The sequence below is a fragment of the Caretta caretta genome, chromosome 1 (genome assembly GCF_965140235.1).
Source record: "Caretta caretta isolate rCarCar2 chromosome 1, rCarCar1.hap1, whole genome shotgun sequence".
In the NCBI taxonomy this organism is placed as follows: Eukaryota; Metazoa; Chordata; order Testudines; family Cheloniidae; genus Caretta; species Caretta caretta.
Window position 1 is genome coordinate 130,117,236 of NC_134206.1, and position 27,760 is coordinate 130,144,995.

Consider the following 27,760-nt stretch of genomic DNA (forward strand, 5'->3'; position numbering starts at 1 on the left):
CCTCTGCCCCTGTGTGCAAATCTCTCTGATATATCTAAAAATACTAATTAAGGTCCTGATTCTGCTGCCCTGAGTCACATTGAGTGAGTAGCATTCCATAGTCTGCAAGTAGTCCCATGGAAGTCTGTAAGGCTATAAGCAGAATAAGCACTACTCAGCGTAAGGGTAGAATTGCATCCTACATAACTGATTGTAGAAAAAAGAAGAAAGCCCTCCTCTCTGAACCAAGATGTACAGCCAGAGAAAATGGAATTAAATTAATGTAGAAGGTTTATGTGGAGAACCCAGAAGGTGTCTTAGAACAGCAATCAGAATATCACCATTGCTCTCTATATAACAAGCAGCAAGATTTCGAAGCCATGTGCAAAACTGTGGTCTTTCTAAACAAGTTATCGTGTTCATTTTATCTTCAAGCAGTAAGGGCTACACTGTACATCAGAATACAAATTTGAATCCTCTCCACAGAGTTATAATAGGCAGAAAACCTCCTACCCCTTATGGCCCTGTGTATGTTATCCAAATCTTGGGTCATATGTGCTATGGTACCAAATTGCTGCATCCCTGAAGCAAGAGTGAATCAGGGAGGGAACTGTGCTTCAAGGATGTCTCTGAGACGCAGTGCTTCCAGCGCTAATCTGGGGATAGTGTTAATTATACACCAACCCTCTCTCACGGCATTGCCTAAAGGTACAATCTCGCCATAAGTGATTATTTATATTGCCTCTGGCACAGACTGATTCTTTTCAGAAACAAAACTGTCTAGTTAAGAATCATGTCAGGCTCCAATGCACATTAAGCAGGTTGGAAAAATCTCTCTACCTGTATTAGGCAAAGCCTTTAAAGAGGAATCGGGATTTACGGGTGCATTTCTTGCACAAAGTCACACATTAAAACTTCTAATTTCCCTTTTAATTAGTGGAACAATATATTCTGGAATTTTCTACTGTGTGCAAGAAAAGTCCTATGCCCTATTTCCACCCAAGCAGCAACAAATCATGATGTGACAACCTAAGTAATCATAGCCAGACTTCTGTTAATGAGGGTTAAATATAGTATAGTGATATGAAAATTTCATCTGTTTCATTTGTCACCCACAAGTAAAGTCATTAGCAAAATGTGGTTTTGTCTTTTGATGTTGTAGCATCATATTTCATATATGTAATGCAAAGGGGGAAATGGCATAATTGTCTGTTCTCATGGTCGTGGTTTTTGGAGTGGAAGTTCAGAAAATGCAAGCTGGAATATGAAAATCAAATGTAGGCAGAGACAATATGCAGTTTCAGGGACAGTTGTAGATTAGCAACATTAGTATATTTACTAGCTATACAACTTATGCATGTAAGCTACCACAATGTCAATATTCTCTGCAATTTAAAATGAAGCACAATGGCTGAGAAACAGTAGGAGCATCAGGAGCCTTTAAAAGCACCAGTCCCATGGAGTTTTAACCCCAGGATGAATTCCCTGCAGACCATGATTTACTGTCTCCAGGACCTTGGACATATGCTATTTGTATCTCCTGTAGTCCTACTGGGGACACAAAAAATAATATATCTTAACTCATCATATTGTATTTTCATTTTTGCAATATAGAACCCCTCACTTCTGCCTTAAAAGAGACAGTACTGCTATTTATTGTGTCCAAACACATGCATCTTAAACATACGGAAATAACTATTGACACTAGATAGCCAGAGATTAGATTCATTGGCATTATGAAACAATATGTCTGGTTCCACATAAAATAGCATGGTCATTATTATAGCATTGCGCAGATGTAATGAGTTGAAGAGTATTTTTAGCATTTATTTGCTGTAATAAGATGACATCAGAGAGTAAAAAGAAAATGAACCAGAAGAGGCCAGACCAGTTTGGAGAAAATGAACCAGAAGAGGCCAGACCTACAGATCTTGACTAATGCTGACAATTCTGCTTCTGCATAGTAAAGTTAATTAGCAGGCTCGTCTCTGTAATACATTCAACTTTGTGCACAGATGTGGTAACAGTGAAATGTTGTGTCCTGAAGCATAGACTCCTACTAAGGATGGAGTGAGGGCAAGAGACACATACATTGTGGTTTGAGAAGGAGAGTAGATTCACCCTTTTTTCCCATCTCTGATTTTCAGTTAAACTCATTAAGTAATAGTTTTGGCCTGTACTTTATCCTCAATATGAATATGTATATACAGCACACCATTCACCAAAAGTTTTGCCACAGAAATCTTTTATTTTATTTTATTTTAGCTTGAGTTATAGGATAACATACCAAAACACAACTCACTCATTAAAACACAGGATAGAAGTGCATTTAGAAATGGTAAATAAACAACGACCATTTTTACAATATTTTCTTCAATGACTTGAGGGATGTTTTTGTGCTGGTAGCTTATATGTTTTTAGCGAGAGGGGCCATGTTTCATATGTATTTGTACATCACCTAGCACAATAGGGTCTAATTGTCATTGGTGCTACAGGATGCAACTGTAATATAGATTAATTAATAGAGTCACACAGTTTAAGGACAGAATGAACCAGGTACATCACATGCCCCCTTTTCTATATAATGGGCCCTTAAATTTCACCCAGTTACTTCTGTAGTGAATCCAGTAATTTGTGTCTGACCATAGCATAATATCTATGTCCAATTGTTTCACTGACATGTGCACACCCTGCAAATGGGAATTTGTAATTTATACATGGGAAGGGATAAATTTAACAAACGAGACCCATATCACCTCCTCCATTCATTAGAATTTTAAAAAGGGACATATGCACATTGATTGAACACAAAAAGGCACTATGGTAATTCTGCTGAAAACAGCGGCTATTAAGCATGATCTCTTGCCATCAACCCACCACCAGTATCAAACCAGCAAGTCACCTGGAGATAAATGCAAATTAGAGAACACAGTATAGTGTAATTGGGAATGGAATTAAGATAAAGTCACTTTAACAGTGGATATTGTCCAAGAAATCCATAGCAATTTATGTCACATTTTCCACACAAGCCCATTTCAGTAATAACTCCCAGTCCAAAGTTTCTGTAAGAGCTCAGAAAGTAGAAGTGCATGCAGCAAGCAGGGAGCCAGCCACTGGGCACCACCAATATGAGTAGCCTAGAAAATGATAAAGAAAAGTCACTAGGAAACATAAGATGTACACCTGAAACCACAAAGGGGATCTGTATTACCATTTGAGAGGTAAACAAAATGACAAATGCCTTATTTATTCATAAAAAGAAAAGGAGTACTTGTGGCACCTTAGAGACCTTTTCTTTTTGCGAATACAGACTAACACGGCTGTTACTCTGAAACCTGTTATTTATTCATAATTACCATTCCATTTCATCCTAGTGTACTGTCCATACAAACCCTAACAACATCTCACATGAAAGACAGATTAACTTCAATCCTGTTCTCCTGGGGATTCATTCCAGAAGTAGCATGATGGTAGTGGGACAAATTTGTAAAATGTTAATCTAATGAACAGGAACAACAATCAGGAAGCGAACTCCATCCATTAAACAGAAAAAATATTTATGTAAAAACATTTCTGCAATACCTTTCATCCCAAAGTTCTATGCAGGTTATGGACCAAATTCAGCAGTGAAGCTAAGTATGCTCTGAAGGAATCTGAATTGGCATAATTAGGCACAATTATGCCTGGCCCTTTCCACTTGTATGTTATACCAGTTGAGACTCTCTTTAGACACCCAGGGCCCAGTTTTGACCTTAGTTACAAAGAACTAGGTGCTGTTGTCATCATGAATAGGTCGGAATATGAACAAGAGGCTGCTCGGCAGCTCTCCAACACGAGTTTCTACAAGCCATTACCCTATGATCCCACTGAGAGTTACCAAAAGCAACTACAGCATTTGCTCAAGAAACTTCCTGAAAAAGCACAAGATCAAATCCGCACAGACACACCCCTGGAACCCCGACCTGGGATATTCTATCTACTACCCAAGATCCATAAACCTGGAAATCCTGGGCGCCCCATCATCTCAGGCATTGGCACCCTGACAGCAGGATTGTCTGGCTATGTAGACTCCCTCCTCAGGCCCTACGCTACCAGCACTCCCAGCTACCTTCGAGACACCACTGACTTCCTGAGGAAACTTCAATCCATCGGTGATCTTCCTGATAACACCATCCTGGCTACTATGGATGTAGAAGCCCTCTACACCAACATTCCACACAAAGATGGACTACAGGCTGTCAGGAACACTATCCCCGATAATGTCACGGCTAACCTGGTGGCTGAACTTTGTGACTTTGTCCTTACCCATAACTATTTCACATTTGGGGACAATGTATACCTTCAGATCAGCGGCACTGCTATGGGTACCCGCATGGCCCCACAGTATGCCAACATTTTTATGGCTGATTTAGAACAACGCTTCCTCAGCTCTCGTCCCCTAAAGCCCCTACTCTACTTGCGCTATATTGATGACATCTTCATCATCTGGACCCATGGAAAAGAAGCCCTTGAGGAATTCCACCATGATTTCAACAATTTCCATCCCACCACCAACCTCAGCCTGGTCCAGTCCACACAAGAGATCCACTTCCTGGACACTACAGTGCTAATAAACAATGGCCACATAAACACCACCCGATACCGGAAACCTACTGACCGCTATTCCTACCTGCATGCCTCCAGCTTTCACCCTGACCACACCACACGATCCATCGTCTACAGCCAAGCTCTGCGATACAACCGCATTTGCTCCAACCCCTCAGACAGAGACAAACACCTACAAGATCTCTTTTAGAATGATGACAGGTTTCAGAGGAACAGCCGTGTTAGTCTGTATTCGCAAAAAGAAAAGGAGTACTTGTGGCACCTTAGAGACTAACCAATTTATTTGAGCATGAGCTTTCGTGAGCCACAGCTCACTTCATTAGATGAAGTGAGCTGTGGCTCACGAAAGCTCATGCTCAAATAAATTGGTTAGTCTCTAAGGTGCCACAAGTACTCCTTTTCTTTTTACAAGATCTCTGTCACGCTTTCTTACAACTACAATACCCACCTGCAGAAGTAAAGAAACAGATTGATAGAGCCAGAAGAGTTCCCAGAAGTTACCTACTACAGGACAGGCCTAACAAAGAAAATAACAGAACGCCACTAGCGGTCACCTTCAGCCCCCAACTAAAACCCCTCCAACGCATTATTAAGGATCTACAACCTATCCTAAAGGATGACCCAACACTCTCACAAGTCTTGGGAGACAGGCCAGTCCTTGCCGACAGACAGCCCCGCAACCTGAAGCAAATACTCACCAACAACCACATACCACACAACAGAACCACTAACCCAGGAACTTATCCTTGCAACAAAGCCCGTTGCCAATTGTGCCCACATATCTATTCAGGGGACACCATCACAGGGCCTAATAACATCAGCCACACTATCAGAGGCTCGTTCACCTGCACATCCACCAATGTGATATATGCCATCATGTGCCAGCAATGCCCCTCTGCCATGTACATTGGTCAAACTGGACAGTCTCTACGTAAAAGAATAAATGGACACAAATCAGATGTCAAGAATTATAACATTCATAAACCAGTCGGAGAACACTTCAATCTCTCTGGTCACGCAATCACAGACATGAAGGTCGCTATCTTAAAACAAAAAAACTTCAAATCCAGACTCCAGCGAGAAACTGCTGAATTGGAATTCATTTGCAAATTGGATACTATTAATTTAGGCTTAAATAGAGACTGGGAGTGGCTAAGTCATTATGCAAGGTAGCCTGTTTCCTCTTGTTTTTTTCTACCCCCCCCCCCCCAGATGTTCTGGTTTAACTTGGATTTAAACTTGGAGAGTGGTCAGTTTAGATGAGCTATTGCCAGCAGGAGAGTGAGTTTGTGTGTGTATGGGGGTGGGGGGGATGTGAGAAAACCTGGATTTGTGCAGGAAATAGCCCGACTTGATTATGTAAAGAGTTGTCACTTTGGATGGGCTAGCACCAGCAGGAGAGTGAATTTGTGTGGGGGGGGTGGAGGGTGAGAAAACCTGGATTTGTGCTGGAAATGGCCCACCTGATGATCACTTTAGATAAGCTATTACCAGCAGGACAGTGGGGTGGGAGGAGGTATTGTTTCATATTCTCTGTGTATATATAAAGTCTGCTACAGTTTCCACGGTATGCATCTGATGAAGTGAGCTGTAGCTCACGAAAGCTTATGCTCAAATAAATTGGTTAGTCTCTAAGGTGCCACAAGTACTCCTTTTCTTTTTGCGAATACAGACTAACACGGCTGTTACTCTGAAACCTGAAATTAGCATAATGGAAGATCCCCTTTATACATACATAGATTCACATTTACTTATTAACATGTAATTTATCCCATTCCCTTACACATCACATCTGAATTTGGCCCATTGAGTCCAAATGAGTGTTAGGGCCCACTGAGTCCATGATGAAGTAACATCAAGGGACCAAAAGGAAGGAGCAGAGCAAGAAAAGCAAATAATAAGAGGGTACAAAAGGATGTAAGCTGAAATAGGTGAATTCCTACTTTAATATATAATCTACATGACTTCCGGCTTCTCACTTACATCAGTTTTTACTCCCTCTCACACATTGCTAGACAGGTGTAAGAAGGTCTAAGGAAACCTAACTGAGTGTAAGGAGATTAAAACTTACACTACCCTAGACCTCACCTCTGAATTTTGCTCTTAGGTAGAATGAACACTGAAATGCAGCCAACTCTCAAATGGAATCTTGGCAGCTGTTTTCGAATAGTAACACTACATAAGTGTTTTGGGGGATAAATGAAAAATAACTTGTGCAAATGAAATTATAAGGGGAGTTTAGGCAGACTGAGCACAATTGTCTAACCGGATACAGATAAAGATGAACAAAATTATATTATGTGAATTAATCTTCCACATAATATATTACACATGCTTTTGCAAGTGTATCAGCATGCTAACTATACAACATGAGATATTCCCCAAATAATCATTCACTCTTTGGCTCTCCTATCCTTAACAACTGTGCTTGAGACTTTTCAGATACTTGCCTACTGTAGGATGAAATTCACCTATGGAGCAGAGGGTCAAACTACTTCACCTCTGAGTTGGGGCTACATAGCAGGACCTTATAAAAAATTGGTCACACAGGAGATGTGCAGAGGTTTAGAGGGCCAAGACTGAAGCAGACCAAGGAAGCTGCCGCAGATTTGTTTCCTTACGTGGAACCAGTGGTACTAATGTCATTTTTGAATAGTATGAAAACTATGGGTGGTTACTCCAGTTTGTAGCTACTGTCCTGGGCTCTGTTGCAGCCCTGAATCCTGCTCTCAGGGCTTCATGGAGGTGAAGTGGTTTTCAACCCTAATTAAAACAATTATTAAAAAGTAGACTGTCATCCTTACTCACACTATGTGGTAACTTACTCTGCAAATAGCTCCATTGATCTGAAATTTGAATAGAATTATTCAAGGAGTAAGTCATTAACCATGCAGTATGAGTTAGAGAGGAGAACTGAGCCCCAATATGTAAACAATAAAGGTTTGTCTACATGTAAAGTTGTATGGGTTTAATGGGTGATTTCAATCCAATTTAGTTAAACCAGAGAAAAAGGCTATGACAACCTTGGTTTAGTTGACTAGGAACAAATCTACGCTAAACTAAAATAAGCTTAGTTGAAATAGGAGTATCCACACAGGGGTTTGTACCAGTTTTATTAAATTGCTTTAATTAAATTGGTACAAGTGTGAATGTAGATAATGCCTAAATTCAACTTCAGAAAAATCAGTGTCATACAGAAACACCAAGAGCTCTAATCTCTGACATTGTTCAATATTAATTCAAAACATTTTCTGGTCAAAATTGTATGTATAAAAATGTCAGAAAACATTACATCCCATTTTTATAGGGCATTTAAAATGCTTGGCCATACTTTTGTCAGCACAAATTGTACTTAAAGAAATGCCTCACAATTCAACTGCAGGCACAAATCTTCGTACTTATGCATCTACCCGACTGCAAGCACATATCAGGAATTAAGATATATAACTACTAAAATTTGCACCTGAAATTCATTTGCAGGCATAGCTTCTACCTTCAAATAGGGAGCTCAGGCTGAATATTTATTTTAACCTTTCAGGATGAAATCCTGCCTCCATTTCAGTAATGGGAGTTTTGCCATTGACTTCAGTGGGACTACAATTTCATCAAATTCTGAGGGATCTGTGAGCCCTTTAGTGTGAGTGGGTATGTAAAACTTTCATTCACTGAAGTCAATTTAACAAGGTTTTCTTTTCTTCAAATAGTTCAATACCTTTTAAAAACATGGATCAAATTTTAAACAAAATCCTTCATATATTATAGTGATAACAGTTGAGTAAACAGTGAAGCCAATGACAAAAATTTAAAAATTATATAACTACATCTGAGTTAGCTTTTAGATAACCATCATAATTATGAGACATAAAACTTTATTTTAATAAATACTCACTAGGAACAACATACAGGAATTTCAATTATGGGGGGGGGGGTGGAATAATAAGACTTCAAAGGTCACTGAAGGATTAACCTCTTACATTTAGAACCAACTGGTATCATCTTATTTCTCCAAACTGTCCTGAACTTCTGCTTGAAAAAAACAAGTTTATTCCATTTATATAATAAATCATTTTAGCTGAAATAATATTTATCCTCAGATCATAAATTGATCCCTTTATCTTGGTTTAATCTGTGTTTTGAGTATTTACCAGCAATTTGGTACTATACAATGGGAAGGTTTGTGGTTTCTTGGTTACACTGCCTTAGAAAAATCATTTTATGTGGCAATTTGTTAGTGTATTTGTATACATTAAATTTAATATACTCACTGAGGCAGACAGGACTAGTTAAAAATGCAGGACTGGTTAAGATAACAAGTAAAAAACCTTGGAGTAGTTAAAAATCTAGTTCAAAAAGGACTAGATAAAATGCATAGGAATAAAAGAACTCAGTTGCTGATTACTGTGCTATGCAGCTAAATGAACAAGTGACTTTACTATTTAAAACAATTAAATTATTGCTTTGACCTATTTCATTAAATACATTATTATTGTTCTAATTATTGTTAACAGGAAAGTTGTCATCTGACTTTAACTCCCCTGTAGGAAAGCAATACCAATAATTTATCTCACAGAGCTTCCCCTGGTTAAGATCAAAATTTACAAATTTAATACAGATCATGCCTCCTCCTCCTAACCTAAAAGAAGTGACACTGTCATTATGTTGATAGATCATATAAATCTCTCTGAGCTAGCGTACACTAAAATATGCACATATTGCAGTATCCTGAGTTTCTGCTACAATTTAGACCTTTGATGTAAATTGAAAAGCTAAATTTATGTTTGAGAGACAAGGTGGGTGAGGTAATTTATTTTATTGGATCAATTTCTGTCGGTGAGAGAGACAAGCTTGTCTCTGTAATATCCCGGGACCTACACAGCTACAACACTGCTTACATTTGTTTGGCCTTTTTGGTTTTTTGATTGAAAAGCACCTCAAACATGCAGGCTAACACGTTTTAAATCACCTCAAAATCTTTTTTCTATTCCATAAGAGAAATCATACCAACTCTTTGTACAGCTTCCAGACAGGAGTCTCTGAAGCAAACACATAGTTATATATAAAGATACTCTTCATAACAGACTTTCGAGACGTTCAGTAAAGGCCAAATTCTTCACGCTTCACAGCCATACAACCAAACTAAAATGGTCCCCTAAGGGATCTCCGAACCATGTGCTTCTCCGCACCTGTCGGCTTTCCCCCAGCCCTTTCGTTTAAAAACTGCTCTATGATCTTTTTAATGTTAAGTGCCAGCAATCTGGTTCCATTTTGGTTTAGGTGGAGCCCATCCTTCCTGTAAAGGCTCCCCCTTTCTCAAAAGTTTCCCCAGTTCCTAATAAATCTAAACCTCTCCTCTCTACACCATCGTCTCATCCACGCATTGAGACTCTGCAGTTCTGCCTGTTTAACTGGCCCTGTGCGTGGAACTGGGAGAATTTCAGAGAATGCTACCATGGAGGTCCTGGACTTCAATCTCTTACATAGCAGCCTAAATTTGGCCTCCAGGACCTCTCTCCTATCCTTCCCTATGCCACTGGTACCTATATGTACCATGACTAAATAATGATGATGATAATGATGATAACCTTTGGTGAGATGGTTCTTATAAGTGAAATGGCAATATAGATGGATATAAATAAGAGAGACGAGGTGAATGGGTTGTCACTATGTGTAAATAATAATAATAATAATTAATAATAATATTTCTTACCCCTACCTCTCAGCTGTATTGTGAGGCTAAATGCATTGTTCACAAGGTGCCAGGATACTATTGTCATTAGTACCATAAGAAAGCCAATAAGCAACAAAAGCATTTACATATTGAGTAAGATACTGAAATTGTGATCGCAAAATTCATTAAGTGCATAAGAAGTGAAAAACAAGGAAGAAACAGACATGGGCCTCTGGTGGACTCAAGACTGGAGGAAAGTGAGAACAAAGAATTCCCAGCCTCCTTTAGCCTTTATACAAGGGAAGGATTTGGGAAAGGAGGTTGTCTCCCTGCTGTACCAGATGTTAGAAGCTGTAACAGGTTGGGACCAGGGTTGAAGTGGGGACGTCTAACAGCAGCCATTCCAAAAGAGCTGGAAATCGTTATGGGAAAGATGCACAGTATAACTCCTGAACAGTATAACTCATTTCTGGGTATTTCCCAGATGAGTTAACAAAGTTGCAGCCTAATTAAACTACATCACTTGCATCTTGTCTTTCTTCCTGCATGTCTGTGGCAATAAGGAATAGGTTAAACATACTGAAGCTGTGCGGAAGTATTCGATTTCAGGAAAGCATACTTGGGGAGAATTAAGAAATATAGGGCTTGTCTACACAAGAAAGTCACACCTCTATAACTTTAATAGGTTTTTTAACTGATATAATTAAACCAGTGCAAAAAGGTGTGTGGGTACTCTGATTTCAGTAAAGGAGTGGCTTATTGAAGTTTACTTAAATCTGTTCCTAGTCACTTTAAACTAAATTGAAATAAGCCACTCTTAACAAAATAAGAATGTCCACACCACTTTTTATATTGGTTCACTTATATATCTTATAATTCACACTAAGTTATGCTGGTGCAATTTTATGATATAGACAAGCCTGATCCAAAAACTATTGGAGTCAAAAGTCTTTGTATTGACTTAGTGGATATTTTGAAATAGGCCCCTGGTCATTAAGGCATGAGTATGGAATCCTAAAAACATAATATCACAATGTAGATTACAATTCCTCCAGAAAACAAGAACACAAGTAAGCAAAACTGCCCAGTGCAGCTTCATAAAGTACTGCTCACAAATCTGTACAAGAACTAAGAAATGGAGGGAGCAACCTAACACAACTCCTCAGACTAAAGAATAAAGACTTGAAAGAAAAAACGCAGACTGGATCAATACAGGCCAATGGACTTAAAGAGACTAAGGAATGTGTCTGAAGACTACTAATAGTATTATAATGAAAACCAAACTGTTAATAATTCATAAAGGCAATTAAATGAATGATGACTTAGAAATGGCTGAGATACTGAACTCTTTTTCTGCGTCTGTCTTTAAGAAAGGAAGGAAGCTTGGACACTTAGGAAGGACTACTGTGAAAAAATAGTTATTCATAAATGACTGTTGGTAAATGGAAGCTATACAAATCAGCTGATCCAGATTCTATATAGACATTAAGGGAATTAGTACTGAATCTGATACTAATCATTATAACCTGAAAAATAAACCACTGAAAACTAAAGAGGTTCCAGAAGAAAGAAAATCATGAGCAGTACAAAGAATAACTGTAAAAGCCTTGACAGACAAAGAGCAAGTTAATGAAATTCTATAAACTGCTATTAAACTTTGAGGAGTTACAAACACCTCTGATGAATGCTTAAAAAACAACAAACAACAACAAAAACAGACACACATACAAAGGGACCAAGATAGAGCAGAAATATAGCCTGGGCAGAAATAAAGCAAGATTCTTTTTTCTCACAGAAAGATCCTCTGATACCATGTGAGAGACTGCCAAGCAAAATATTTCCTTTTAAGAGACTAAACAACTACATGGAGAGGAAAGAAGAAAAATTGTTAAAATAGAGTTTAACTTTTCTGTAAAGGGAAAAGCAATTCAAATGTTTATTTCCATGTATAATTAAAGCTTTTAAAGGATTTTTATGCTGTGATTGCTATAGTAAAAACAAGCCAAATCATTCCACTTAGACCACTAGTAACTGGTTCATGTAGTAACATAGGTTTAAGTGTATATATCCCAACACGAGTAGCCTAAGTCAGCTGGACCCCAGGGTAACAACTTTTGCAATAGATGAAAAACAAGTTTCCACAGTATACATGGAACCAGAGTGCCACTTTTCAATCTCTCATGAGTCAAAGAGTAGTGTGTCTTTGCACTGCCTCAGGAACAGCCTGGAAAGCAGATTTACTTCCCTATTGTCACAATGAGTCACAGAATCTTAATCTGCTGAGGGAGGAGGAGAACCACACTGAATTTATACCCACCACAGCATACATCACCCAGCACACCAACGTAGATATGCCAGCCAACACACTGGGGGTGGGATGGAGTCCAGTAATTCACTCTCCCAGCTCATCTGTGTAAAGTAGGGGTGAGAGGGAACTAGCAGTTTTGTGGAGCCTGCTTCTTCTTCTGAGTTTCAGAATGGTACAGGGTGCCCATGTCAGAAAGTAAAAGGACATCTTATTATCCCTTACTCCCCTCTTGGTGACAAGCATGCTTATATATTATTATATATTATAATATATTATTATATTATGACTTCACAGTAAGAATTCAGAGTATGTACTATCTTTCCAGAAGTACAAAATATAATGGATATTTTGTGACAGTTGAGTCAGCCATAGAGGTGCAAATATAATCATGGATAAGTTTACGCATTAAATTATAGTTATTTTGCCTCACAACTACCCTACAGAAATTATAAGGCTTTATGATTGTGTAATAAAGCTTAAATGTTCAATAAAGATCCCAACGGCTTAGCTGCAGTCTTGTAGAGGCATTTGATTTGACTATTTTTCCAGATGGTTATAAGCAAATGATATTTTAGCAAACTGTAACTCCTCCCCAACCTTAATTACATTAAAATTATATTGGAAACAGAAATGTGCTTAACCAGTTGATTTTTAGGGGTACGTCTCAAAGTAGGATTTCTTGGAGCCTCAAACTTCTGAACATTGCTATCTTGATTTTTCTATCACCTAGAGGGGCTGAACAAGTTTGACTGGCAGATGACATATCCTCATATTTTAAGATAGGTTTATTAAAGCCCTGCAGAACTCCAAACAATCCCATTTTGGAGTTACCTACAGTACAACCTACAAATTTATTCTTTCCTTATATCCAACTCACATTTTATGTACACCATATTGTGAAAAATCTTATTTCAATTTGATAACATATTTCTTGATTATAGCCTTCTGGCAAATTTGCCATACCAAATACTTCTTACAGTTCTCAGAACTGATGTCATTCCTAAACCATATGGCTTTATTACAGTGCTACTAAGGAAATTTATCATCATAGAATAACTGAAAATAGGAGGAAACTTAAGAACATCCCATATATGTTTCTTTGAATTAGCAATCCTATCCTAACACTGTAGTTTCCGCTAAAAACCTCACTCTGTGTACTGTACATTATTATATACATTGTTTTCAATCATGCCCGCAGTTAGTAAAATCTTTGGGGGCATGAACCTGTTAACTATTCAACACAGATTAAAGACTTCTTCTTTTGCATACATCAATAATTTCTCTGAACTTGTGCAAATTTTAAAATGTCCTGTTGGCATTTTTTATTTAGAGCTTCCATAGAGCTTTACCCATCTGTCAATATCTGAATGCCCTGAAATTCTGTTCTGGCATAGTCCCGATTTCTTTTCCTATGTCTTCTTCCTCTTGAAAGAAATGTATGGCTGCCTTCTTGTCTCTGGTCCCATTTTGTGAACACAGAGAGTAAAGGATTCAATTTAATTTTGTTAGTAGGGTTTCTCTCTTCTGTCAGTAAATCAGTCAAATCATCCTTTAGATGCCCCAGTTTTAAACCTTAGTTCTGAATGCTTTAATTTCTTCATGGTACAATGACTCCTAAATCCATTGCCCTCTGGACCTGCAGGATCTTCACTTAGAGGTCACAAACATCTAACAACAAAGATATGTGAATTGCTGCCTGTGAATGGGCTAGAGAGACAGAGAGGAGGCAGCCTATAGAGAGATGGTGAACCTAAATGAAAAGAGGTGTGAAGAACTTTGTATTTATTATGAGGCATGGAGCGTAACCTGGGGTGAATTGCTGAGTAGTTCTTCATTTTAGAGCCTACTATTTTTATTTGTAGTACCTAGAGGTCCTACTTCACATGTGCATAGTCAGAGACATTTCCTACCTCCAAGAGTTTATAATGTACGTAGACCAAGAGAGAAAAGAATTATTTTTTGCCCCATGGTACAGATAGGTAACTGAACCATAGAGAGATTAAGTGATTTGCTGAAGCTCATACAGGAAGTCTGTGGTAGTGCCAAGAATTGTACCCAGATCTCCTCAGCTCCAGTCTAGAACCTTAATCACAGGACCATCTTTTCTCTCTATTCCTGCCTATTTAATTTCCATTCTTATAAAGTTATAACCTGTGGGGATTATAAATAACAATGAAGACAGAAGTTACCTTGTGTATATGTAGTGCCAATGTGTATATGTAGTGCCAATCTTTAAAAAAGGGAAGAAGGAGGATCCTGGGAACTACAGGCCAGTCAGCCTCACCTCAGTCCCTGGAAAAATCATGGAGCAGGTCCTCAAAGAATCAATCCTGAAGCACTTGCATGAGAGGAAAGTGATCAGGAACAGCCAGCATGGATTCACCAAGGGAAGGTCATGCCTGACTAATCTAATTGCCTTTTATGATGAGATTACTGGTTCTGTGGATGAAGGGAAAGCAGTGGATGTATTGTTTCTTGACTTTAGCAAAGCTTTTGACACGGTCTCCCACAGTATTCTTGTCAGCAAGTTAAGGAAGTATGGGCTGGATGAATGCACTATAAGGTGGGTAGAAAGCTGGCTAGATTGTCGGGCTCAACGGGTAGTGATCAATGGCTCCATGTCTAGTTGGCAGCCGGTGTCAAGTGGAGTGCCCCAGGGGTCGGTCCTGGGGCCGGTTTGTTAAATATCTTCATAAATGATCTGGAGGATGGTGTGGATTGCACTCTCAGCAAATTTGTGGATGATACTAAACTGGGAGGAGTGGTAGATATGCTGGAGGGGAGGGATAGGATACAGAAGGACCTAGACAAATTGGAGGATTGGGCCAAAAGAAATCTGATGAGGTTCAATAAGGATAAGTGCAGGGTCCTGCACTTAGGATGGAAGAATCCAATGCACCACTACAGACTAGGGACCGAATGGCTAGGCAGCAGTTCTGCGGAAAAGGACCTAGGGGTGACAGTGGACGAGAAGCTGGATATGAGTCAGCAGTGTGCCCTTGTTGCCAAGAAGGCCAATGGCATTTTGGGATGTATAAGTAGGGGCATAGCGAGCAGATCGAGGGACGTGATCGTTCCCCTCTATTCGACATTGGTGAGGCCTCATCTGGAGTACTGTGTTCAGTTTCGGGCCCCACACTACAAGAAGGATGTGGATAAATTGGAGAGAGTCCAGCGAAGGGCAACAAAAATGATTAGGGGTCTAGAACACATGACTTATGAGGAGAGGCTGAGGGAGCTGGGATTGTTTAGCCTGCAGAAGAGAAGAATGAGGGGGGATTTGATAGCTGCTTTCAACTACCTGAAAGGGGGTTCCAAAGAGGATGGCTCTAGACTGTTCTCAATGGTAGCAGATGACAGAACGAGGAGTAATGGTCTCAAGTTGCAGTGGGGAAGGTTTAGGTTGGATATTAGGAAAAACTTTTTCACTAAGAGGGTGGTGAAACACTGGAATGCGTTGCCTAGGGAGGTGGTAGAATCTCCTTCCTTAGAGGTTTTTAAGGTCAGGCTTGACAAAGCCCTGGCTGGGATGATTTAACTGGGAATTGGTCCTGCTTCGAGCAGGGGGTTGGACTAGATGACCTTCAGGGGTCCCTTCCAACCCTGATATTCTATGATTCTATATGCCAAATATTGGTGTGAATACCATTGTTTCAGAATAAAACAATGTCACATCCTCTTTTTGAGTCTTTAAAATCTATTGACAACTTTTATTTGTAGGGCCGTGTGTTTGTTTACAGAGAAGAGACTGATGAAAAATGTATCAACAACAGTTCTTGGAATAGTCCAGTTCAACATGTTCTGAGAGGAAAACTTCAGGAACAGAAATTAGAGAAGTCATTCTGACTTAATTTCTTCCAAAGATTAAAAACTTAACTAAACATTTGATACTAACTGGGGGCTACCTGCAGCTCATTTTAATAAGGAATGGGTTTACAAAAGACAGCAGTAGTTCATGTTGCAAAAGATTTAACGAAAATTAATTTGGAGGAAATAAAGAAACCCAAGTAAGCATGGGGAAGTGGGAGAAAGCATTGAAATCAGCAAGAGTGAAAGAAGGTTGGGGCTCCTTAAAATACACCACAATTAAGGCCCAATAGCCTACAATTCCTTTGAATTGTAAACCTTGCTAAAAAAGAAAATTAAGGAACAAGAAATATTCAACATTGCTTCACAGTGGCAGTACAAAAAAGAGAAAAGAAACCTGCACAGAAAGTGGCAAAATCAGGAGGTAACTGAACAAGAACATATTGTGTTATCTCAGGTTTACGAGGAAAATGAAAAGGCAGAAAAACTGCAAAAAGAGTTACTGCTAACCAAAAAGGCTAAGAGTAATAAAAAAATCTTCCACTAAAAATAGTGTAAAAAGGAGAAAGACAATATGAAGTAGATCCATTAATAAAGAGGGAATTAACTTAATAATTCAGAGATGGCTGAGATACTGAACTCTTTTAAATTTTAAAGTTAAACTTTAGTTGTTTCATTTAGTAAGGAAAACTGATAGGGACAACTAGGAAGCAATGGTGACCACATTATTATTCCTGTTGATAAAAAAGCAGGTAAGAGAACATGAGAGAAAAACTGAATATGAATCAGGGATATGAATAATCCTTCAAGGGAATTAGCTAATATCAAACCACATTCTTTTCAAAATGTAACAGAATGAAAGGGATACAAAAGTCCTGGGAATAAACAAATATAGTAGTGATCTTCACATAAGGTAAAATGGAGCAATTTTGGAAGATACCTGATACATTTAACATTACTTATTAGCAAAATAATTGAACAGAGATTAAGTAGTAAAGAACAGATTTTCAAAGGTATTTTGGTGACCAAAAGATACTGAAAGAATCATAGAATCATAGAATATCAGGGTTGCAAGGGACCTCAGGAGGTCATTTCATCCAACCCCCGATCAAAGCAGGACCAATCCCCAACTAAATCATCCCAGCCAGGGCTTTGTCAAGCCTGACCTTAAAAACCTCTAAGGAAGGAGGTAACCCCTTCCAGTGCTTCACCACCCTCCTAGTGAAAAAGTTTTTCTTAAAATCCAACCTAAATCTCCCCCTCTGCAACTTGAGACCATTATTCCTTGTTCTGTCAACTGCTACCACTGAGAACAGTCTAGAGCCATCCTCTTTGGAACCCCCTTTCAGGTAGTTGAAAGCAGCTATCAAATTCCCCCTCATTCTTCTCTTCTGCAGATTAAATAATCCCTGTTCCTTCAGCCTCTCCTCATAAATCATGTGTTCCAGACCCCTAATCATTTTTTGTTGCCCTTCGCTGGACTCTTTCCAATTTTTCCACATCCTTCTTGTAGTGTGGAGCCCAAAACTGACACAGTACTCCAGATAAGGCCTCACCAATGCCGAATAGAGGGGAATGATCACATCCCTCGACCTGCTGGCAATGTTAGTACTTATACAGCTCAAAATGCCGTTAGCCTTCTTGGCAACAAGGGTACACTGTTGACTCATATCCAGCTTCTCGTCCACTGTAACCTCTAGGTCCTTTTCTGCAGAACTGCTGCCTAGCCATTCGGTCCCTAGTCTGTAGCAGTGCATGGGATTCTTTTGTCCTAAGTGCAGGACTCTGCACTTGTCCTTGTTGAACCTCATCAGATTTCTTTTGGCCCAATCCTCTATTTGTCTAGGTACCTCTGTATCCTATCCCTACCCTCCAGCATATCTACCACTCCTCCCAGTTCACTGTCATCTGCAAACTTGCTGAGGGTGCAATCCACACCATCCTCCAGATCATTAATGAAGATAGTGAACAAAACCGGCCCCAGGACTGACCCGGGGGGCACTCCGCTTGATACCGGCTGCCTACTAGACATAGACCCATTAATCACTACCTGTTGAGCCCAATGATCTAGCCAGCTTTCTATCCACCTTATAGTCCATTCATCCAGCCCATACTTCTTTAACTTGTCTGCAAGAATACTGTGGGAGACCGTATCAAAAGCTTTGCTAAAGTTGTTGGATCATATTAAAGAAGTTCTGTATTAAAATCTCAAATGAGTTTGGTTCCCCATAGTTTAAATTCCAGGGTATTATTAATTAAAAGGTCTCTTGGTTTTTGGTACTGTTTCTCTCCCTCTCTGTGTGAAACTTGCAAGCTGCTAATTGTGTTAGTACATTGTAAGACAGAGTCTGTTCTCAAAGCAATACATTGTAACAGAAACAGCACACAGAGACTCCCCGCCCTTTTGTTGTATTTATCTTGCTTTGTTAACAATTGTGATTAAAATTGAGATAGAGGATGTATGTGGATGGATGCTTGCTTTGGATAATAAATGAATGAGCAGGGAGGTGCCAGCCTAAGAATCCAGTGTCCATCGGCCAAAGAAGGCGTCAAGTGGAAACAACCAGATGACCCCCGGAGGGCAGACTGGAATCCACCCAACAGCCTCAAGGATGGGAGAACCGAAGAAGAAGATAACATCTGGCAGCATGGAGCCATCAGGAATGTGCCATCTGCTGATTGATTCAGCAACATCATGATGAAGCAAATCCCATAGACTGGCATAGGAAGAAATTCCTATAAAAATGGACTCTAAAACTCATAACTTTGGGGTCTGTTTCTGCAAACCAACTTCCAGGCGCGTCAGATGTGCATCTGACAATGCCCTGCTCCCTCCTTGTGTCCAGGCCACCTGGCCAGTGGCTCAGCATGAACAACACTAAGTCTGGTAACTATGAAAACAACCTTGCAGAACCCGTGTGTGTGTTTATGAATGAATGTGTGAATAAATATGAAATTGAATGGAATGTTATAGCTATAACTAACTGCTTACTATGATTCTTTCTGTATTCACAATAAATGTAACATTTTGCCTTTTCCCCTTTAATAAGATCCTGCTGGTTTTTATTTTATTGGTACAACATATCAAGGAATAACACGTCCACTGCTTTCCCCTCATCCACAGAGCCAGTTATCTCATCACAGAAGGCAATTAGGTTAATAAGGCATGACTTGCCCTTGGTGAATCCATGCTGACTGTTCCTGATCACTTTCCTCTCCTCCAAGTTCTTCAAAATTGATTCCTTGAGGACCTGCTCCATTATTTTTCCAGGGACTGCGGTGAGGCTGATTGGCCTGTAGTTCCCCGGATCCTCCTTCTTCCCTTTTTTAAAGATGGGCACTACATTAGCCTTTTTCCAGTCATTCGGGACCTCCCCCAATCACCATGAGTTTTCAAAGATAATGACCAATGGCTCTGCAATCACATCCACTAACTCCTTTAGCAACCTCGGACGTAGGTACTTTTGAAATTATATCTAGTGTGATTTCAAAAGTACCTAAGCAGGTTTGGTGTCAAAACGCAGTTGGGCCATTCTACTGGAGTTTGACATCCTTAAATCAGCAGGTCCAGATAACTTGCATCAAAGAGTTTTATAATAGCTGATTGAAGAGCTCTCTGGACTATTAATGTTGATTTTAGTAAGTCTTGGAACACTGGGAAACTTCCAAAAGACTGGAAGAAAGCTAATTTCATACCATGATTAAATTACAAGTTTGGCTGATAATGTAATAGTGTTGATTAAATATACTGGGACATGTGTACAGCATTTGATTGGTACTATACGACATTTTGATTAAAAATTAAAACAATACAAAATTAACATGGCACACATTAAATGGATTAAAAACTGGCTAATTGATAGCTCTCAAAATGTAGTTGTAAACAGGAATCATCATAGATCAGGTGTGTTTCTAGAATGGTCCAACAGGGATTGGTTCTTGGACCCATGCTATTTAATGTGTTGGGTTGTTTTTTTAAATCAATGGCCTATAAGAGAACATAAAATCATCATTCATAAGGTTGCAGATAACAAAAATATTTTGGGAGTGGTAAATAATGAAGAGGACAGGTCTCTGATGCAGAACAATCTGGATTGATTGGCAAACTGGGTGCTAGCAAATAGTATGTGTTTTAACATGTATAAATGTAAATGTATACATCTAGGATCAAACAATGTAGACCAGACTTACTGGATCGTGAACTCTATCCTGGAAAACAGTGATTCTGAAAAAGATTTAGGGGTCATGCTGGATAATCAGCTGAACATGAGGTACCAAAGTGATGCTGTGGCCAAAGAACTTATGTGATCCTGGGGTGCATGAACAGGGGAATCTTGAGTAAGAGCAGAGGGAGTTTACCTTTTTATTTGGCTCTGGTGTGACCACTTCTTGAATACTGTGTTCAGTTCTGGTGCCCACAATTCAAGAAGGATGTTGATAAATTGGTGAAGGTTCAGAGAAGAGCCACAAGAATGATTAAATGATTAGAAAACATGCCTTACAGTGATCGACTCAGAGCTCCACCAATTTCTCTTAACAAAGAGTAGGTTAAGGGGTGGCTTGATTACAGTCTAAGTATCTACATAGGGAACAAATATTTAACAATTGGTTCTTCAATCTAGTAGAAAAAATGTATAACACAATCTAAGGACTGGAAGTTGAAGCTGGACAAATTCATTCTGGAAATACTGGAATATGTGAGAGTAATTACAGTAATTACTTTTTAAACAATTTACAAAGGGTCATAGTGGATTCTCCATCACTCTCAAATTTTAAATCAAGACAGAATTGTTTTTTTTTTCTAAAAGATATACTCTACGAATTATTTTGGGAGAATTTTTAAGGGCTGTGCAATACAGGAGATCAGATTAGATGATCATAATAGCCCCTTCTGGCTTGAGACGCTATGAAATTGTTCCAGTGGTTAATTACCCTCACTATCAAAAATGTACAGCTTATTTCCATTCCAAATTATGATGTCATCTATGATGTCAACACAGCTAGGAAAATACATTTTGCTAGGTACTTTGTGCTCCCTCTGTTGGCTGTATGGCACCTATTAGTAAAAAAGTATTGTGGCATATTATATATACAGATTCCATGATTATTTACAATTTTTCAGCAAGAGATTTTTTTAAACAGATTTAAAATTCAAATTTGTTTCATCAAATAAGGTGAAATTTTAAGTCTTGTAGTATCTGCTTAAGACCATCCTTAAAGACAGGTGAGGTGCAAAAGTTACTAAAATCTTTTACTTATGGGCGATTTGAGGTGCTTTTAATTTCCACTGCTGTACATTTACTAAGTCCTACTGATAGATACTCATGATTTCCAACCAGCACTGTATGTAAATATAAAAAATAATTAATCTTGTGGCCACTGGACAGATAACGGAGTGGGTTCTCTCCATTAAGTATGTCATATTTTGTCAAGTAAAAACCCACTTTAAACCAAACCAGCAATAAAGAGCATTTCTGAATAAGACATAACAAAAGCTGTTTATCACGAAAACCACATCTTTGTATTGTAAGGAGCTGATTAAGCATTGCAAATATATTTATTGTTTGCTATGCATTTGCCTGCAGTGAGCTCATTTATAAGACAAAGTTTCCTTTTGTTATTGTTTAGATCATGGATTTTTAACACATCAGAGCAAAATGGCTGTTAGATCTGTTCATTTCCTTGGCTTTGTAATAATTATTTCCATCCAGTTGTCTGTCTTTTTGAGCACTGAGAGCAACATACCGGTAGATGTTAATTGTACATGAAAAACACCTACACGCTAAGAATGCAAATCCATCTGTATTTCCATGCATGATACTGATGTAGAAACAAATGCCCTATTGTAAATCTAATGCTCTTTCCTTACTCTTTTATTTGGATAGCTACTGTATTAACACCACAAAATTAGAGTGTTATTTCATCAGTGATATGTCACTCTTTGACTATTAAATCTAATTCAAGTAATGTGCAATGTAGGAGAAGATGAAATCTCATCTTTGAAATTTCATCTCAAAAAGGAGCACCAGTAAAATGGGATAGCATGGATCAAGCTGTTCAGTAGCATTTAGTTCTTAGTGCTTGATTTCATTTTAATGTAATTGGTGGCTTCTTCATCTGGATTTCTTTGAAGAGGAGGAAGAAGAAAAGGTGTGTCTTCATCTTGTTTTAAATTTTTCACTTATTTCATTAATACATAAAAATGTATGGAACAAAACTGAGCTCATATGGTTCACACACCACTTACCTCTGCAGAATTGTTTCTGACAGTGTATTTTTAATTCTTTGTTCAATCTACTTTGAAATGACACAGGTAATGGAGTTTCTTTTGTTTCATTTGGGAGATTATCTCACAGTTTAACAGATCTCAAGGTTACAAAATGTTTAATTCCCAAACTTCCAATAACTAAAGAGGATGAAAAATTTCCATTTGATCATGTGACAGATGTGGTGTGAATTTGATTTATCACATGATGTTTGATTTACAGCCCTTAGTAAAAAAAGAGGAGTACTTGTGGCATCTTAGAGACTAAAAAAATTATTTAGGCATAAGCTTTTGTGGGCTAGAACCCACTTCATCAGATGTATGAAGTAAAAGACACAGGACCAGGTATAAATACATGAAAGGATGTGGGTTGCTTACCAAGTGTTAGGTCAGTCTAATGAGATTAAATCAACTAACAGCAGGATACCAAGGGAAGAGAGATATAATTTGAAGTGGTAAGAGAGCGGCCCATTACAGACAGTTGACAAGAAGGTGTGAGTAACAGGAGGGAGAAATTAGTATTGGGGAAATTAAGTTTAGGTTTGTAATGACCCAACCACTCCCAGTCTTTATTCAGGCCTAATCTGATGGCATCTATTTTGCAAATTAATTCCAGTTCTGAAGCTTCACGTTGGAGTCTGTTTCTGAAGTTTTTTTGTTGAAGAATTGCCACTTTGAGGTCTTCCCTCAGCCATTTTAACAGATGTCAGTTGTGATTCAAGCTACAATTGTTGCAATGAATAAAAGAATAGGAAAGCTTTGGTTCAAGATTTCCAAGAAGCTGAAGAAAAAATGGGGGGATGAGAAGTAGATAGATCTATGGAAGATTGATTTTAATAAGCAATACAGATTCATAAAATCTGATAGACCACTGCACTTATGTAGGCAAAGGGCAGTCAAACCTGATGCATATTGGGTGGAATTAAGCGGCGATGACATCAGAACTCACACATCATACTGTTTGTTGTCCCCAAGTCTGTGGAAGTCTCCCTTGAAAAAGTATGGGGTCAGTTCCCCCTAGTTTGGGACTAGCTGTATTGTTGGGGGGCCAGGGCACAGATGAACTGAGAAAAGGGAAGGTACATCCTCCTTTGGACACATAGGAAAACTATATGACAAAAAGCGTGAGAGATTAACACTGGAGTAGGAGTTGTAAATGTAGTAAAAATCAGAGATTATTATATTTACCATGACTGCTCCCTGATTTTGGATAGACATCCCCCACCTCCTCATCCCACCAAGGGGGCACCATCCACTCACAGCAGCATCCTCCACCCCGGCACTACAACCCCAATCCCAGCCTGGCATCAAGGGGATGCTGGAGGTAGGGAGCAGCAAGGCAACCCTGTCCTGCACTCACTCTGGAGTGGAAGATCCTGTTGCTCCTGTTTCCCATGAAACTGGGCTTGGTGCCCCACTCCAGGCATTGTGACCTGATACATCAGGCCACAGCGCTGCTCAGGTTTGCCCCTGCCCCCTCCACAACCCCACCCCTGGCCCATGATAGAAGGTTGGGTGGGTCAAACCTGAGCAGCGCTGTGACCTGGCATGTCAGGTTGCACCACCTGTACTGAAGTTTGTCTGCCCCACCTCAACTCCCCGCTGCCCATGAATGGCGCTGCAACCCCATGTGACAGACCACAATGCTCAGAACAGCTAGCCCCACCCCTTTGGACAGGAGCTGCCACAGTACAGTGAGTCAGGGACACAGAAAAAAAGTCACCGACAAAAGTGAAAATCACCCTATCAAGGACATTTTTCCCCACTGTGATAAATGTTCAGCACTAATCATAATCAGTGGAACTGGAGTCAGAGGACCCATGTTCCTGGAGGAACCTTTATTGATGGGGCACCTGGGAAACAGGAAATACAGGGAGTTAGGCTGAAAGGAACAAAGCCACATGGATAGAGGAGTCCAGAGACTTTAATAAAATTTCACATGTTCAAATGTAACCTGAATGTTGAAACAGGACTAGCTCAAAGTATTCAAAGGCAGTGGTTTCAACCACGGGTATGTGTACCCCGGGGGTACACAGAGGTCTTCCATGGGATGCATCAACTCGCGTAGATATTTGCCTAGTTTTACAACAGGCTACATAAAAAGCACTAGCAAAGTCAGTACAAACTAAAATTCCATACAGACAATGACTGTTTATACTGCTTTATATACTATACACTGAAATATAAGTACAATATTTATATTCCAATTGATTTATTTTTTAATTATAAGGGGAAAATGATAAAGTAAGTCATTTTTCAGTAATAGTGTGCTGTGACACTGTTGTATTTTATATCTCATTTTGTAAACAAGTAGTTTTTAAGTGAGGTGAAACTTGGGGGTACTCAAGACAAATCAGACTCCTGAAAGAGGTACAGTAGTCTGCAAAGGTTGAGAGACACTGCTCTAATGAACTATTCATGTGTATCAAAAGGCTAGTGCGGGGTTGAGTTACAACCTAGGTTGCTGTGATCTAAATTATTTGGGTAGACAAGTTCTTAGACTGTACCAGTTCTTTGTAATGTAGAATGAGTGCATAATGCAGTTCATAGAGAATGTGACTTGAACTAACCTGAAAAGTATCAGAGAAACAAGGTGGGTGAGGTAATATCTTTTATTAGATCAACTTCTGTTGGTGAAAGAGGAAAGCTTTTGAGCTTGCACAGAGCTCTTCCTCCAGTCTGGGAAATCTCAGAGTGTTTTCCAGACCTGAAGAAGAGCTCTGTGTAAGCTCAAAAGCTTGTCTCTCTTACTAACAGAAGTTGGCCCAACAAAAGATATTACTTCATCCATATTTTCTCTCTAACATCCTGGGACCAACATGGCTACAACACAAAACAGTAACAGAAAGTACCAACTGACATTTGTGGTGGTGGATGGTAAGAACCTTAAGAATGCTTTGGGGAAATATAGAAATACAAGCCAGGATCTTATCAGAGGGCAGTGTCAGAATGTTATAGCTGCAGTGCAAGAAGCAAAAGGGAGAGTGTCACAATTCAGGGCAACTGCACCTGTATTCCCCACTTCTGCTTTACCGTGAGCACCAACTCCTGCCTCCTCAGCCATCACCTCTCTTCAGGAGGTCTGCACCTCTCTCCCCCAATTGTGGTTTTTCCAAGCTGCACAGTTGCCTAGCTACACTCTGATATTTCCAGAAAGCCAGAATGCTTAAACAGGCCAGTGTATGGGCTTTGCTTTCTCTCCAGTGGCTATGAACAGCATAATTGCCCACAGTTACAAGTTACCACACGGCTATTTCTAATCAAGCACATTTATTCTTAAAATGAAACCATTACAGAAAAAAAATATTAAAATAATAAAAAAACCCTACACACATGCTAATGAGCTTACCAGAAGTCACCCATCAGTCTTATAGGGCTCTAGTAGGTCAAGTCCTTCCAACCTTTCTGCAAGGACTGACCCTTGACACACCTTGGAGGGAAACTCCTATTCATTTTTTGGATCAAAAAGAAGGTTTTGAGTAGTATAAACTCAGTCTATTTATCCAAAAGTCCTTTCTTTGTATGTTGGTCTCTGGAGAATCCAGTTTGAGCTGGTATATGTGAGCCTCCCCAGGAGATGATATTTCTTGGGGAGGAGGGAAGGTTGGTTACAACTTGGCTGATTTGTCTTTACTACCATCCACTATTTTTAGAAGGAGGAGCTGTGGTTGCCCTCCTCCATGGTGTCGAATAAAATCATACATAAACCATTCATTTAAAACAATGGACCCCAAAGATACTACACAGGGTTGGAATATCTGTCACATCTCCTCTTTGGAGAGGTTGCATACAATCCCGGTCACAATAATGCATAAACTTAATAGAGTAACAGCTCTCAAAGATACTGCAGGAAATTATCCTTTGTGTCAAAGGAATTCCCATGGACAATAGAGACCATTTTAAAAGCATATGAGGATGTTTTCAAAGGTATCAGGTGCCTTAAAGAAAACCTGCAACCAAAAGTAGCACACTTGTGCCTGTATGCTTACAACAAAGAAACATTCCACTGGCATTACTTAACTCAGTATGCAAGGAGCTCTTAAGTCTGCAAATCAGGGTATCATAGCATTTGTAGAGACCAGTATAGGGTAAACAGCATGGTGGTGGTACAGAAGCCCTCAGGAAAATTATGCATCCAAAAAGACACTGAACCAGACACTAAAAAGATGTCATGATCCACTGCCCACAATCAATGACATCTTGCCAGAACTTTCCAAAGCCAGAACCTTTATGGTCCATGATGTGAAGAATGGGTTTTAGCACATAAGCCTGGATAAGGAATCCAGCATGCTGGCAACTTTTGCAACACCATTTGATCACTACATGTTGTGGTGTATGCCAATGAGCATAAGCCCAGCACCAGAAGTATTCCAGAGAAGACTCATCCAAGCATCAGAAGAACTACAATGGTGAAATTAATTGCAGATGATATCATCATTTTAGGTGGAGGGTGCAATAATATATAAGCTGAATGAGACCATGAAAGAAAACTTACAAGATTTTCTACAAAACCATAAAACTCAGCCCTGAAAAAATGCATCTCAAACAGCATGATGTGACATGGATTGGACATCTGCACCCAACTGAGGGACTGAAAGCAGATCCCAACAACATCTAGGCAGTCAGAGAGATGCCAGCTCCCATGGATGTGAAAGGGGTATAGCACTTCTTAGGAATGATACAATTCTTGTCCCAGTTCTTCCACACTTGGCTGTAGCAGCAGAACCCATACACCAGCTCACAAAGCAGGATGTTGAGGGGGAGTGGACAAGTCCTCAATGGCAAGCATTTAACTGGCTGAAACAAATTACAATGGATGCCTCTTTCCTGAATACTACCAGCCAGGAGAGCCACTGACATTCCAGTGTGATGCACTGGCAATATGACTGAGTTCCACTCTTTTGCAGGAGCACCTAGTCACTTATGCCAGCAGAGCCCTGTCAGAGACAAACAAACAAAAGAAGAACTTCTGGCTCAAGTATTTGGAGAGTAGTCCATAAGTACATCTATGACCACCCAGTAATAATTCAATGAAACCCCTACACACAATCATGGTGAAGCCCCTTCTTAGTGCTCCAAACAGATTGAAGCCCATGTTGATGATCCTCCAGTGCTACCAGGTAGAGAT

The 27,760-nt window shown here is 39.4% G+C and overlaps 1 protein-coding gene across 11 annotated transcripts in view; it reads right to left on the reverse strand.

Moving 5' to 3' along the window:
• The window catches only part of NLGN4X (neuroligin 4 X-linked), a 249,393-nt gene that overhangs the window by 128,708 nt on the left and 92,925 nt on the right, over positions 1-27,760 (reverse strand). Inside the window, exon 1 of one of the 11 annotated variants that reach the window (XM_048860173.2) lies at positions 14,750-14,771. The exons of the other annotated variants lie outside the window; for them this stretch is intronic. The gene's annotated coding sequence lies outside the window, so the exon portion shown is untranslated. Of the gene's footprint in view, positions 1-14,749; positions 14,772-27,760 lie in introns of those variants that run through there. 11 annotated transcript variants of the gene reach the window in all.